Source organism: Seriola aureovittata, chromosome 3, assembly GCF_021018895.1.
Source record: "Seriola aureovittata isolate HTS-2021-v1 ecotype China chromosome 3, ASM2101889v1, whole genome shotgun sequence".
Taxonomy (NCBI): domain Eukaryota; kingdom Metazoa; phylum Chordata; class Actinopteri; order Carangiformes; family Carangidae; genus Seriola; species Seriola aureovittata.
Window position 1 is genome coordinate 8,326,319 of NC_079366.1, and position 409 is coordinate 8,326,727.

A 409-nucleotide genomic window follows, 5' to 3' on the forward strand; every position below is an offset into this window, starting at 1 on the left:
AGCTTGTTTAATTCGAGTTCATGTAGATGGGTGAATACCCAGAAGTCACTCTGGAGGAAGCATTAGTGACTTGAATTTGATTTTGGCGGCCATGGGTAGCCAGTGTAGGTTGATGAGCTTTCAAATATTATCTTAAAATCAAGTCGATCAAGTTTCTTAGACTATTGACACTGTTGACACTTGTTATCAACCTGGTGTTTTACATATTAAGGCCCGACAGTGAGAGACATGACAACAGTTTTCATGCATATTGCGAGTTAGAGAAGTGGAGTTCAGGCTGCAGCAGGTTAAAACAAAGAATCACTGTTTATCCTCTGGCAGCACCAGTCTTCAACCTTATCTTTGGTAACACTGCCACCTTGTGTTACTCGATAAAAACAACACTTCCACAAATGATTTTGATTCAGTG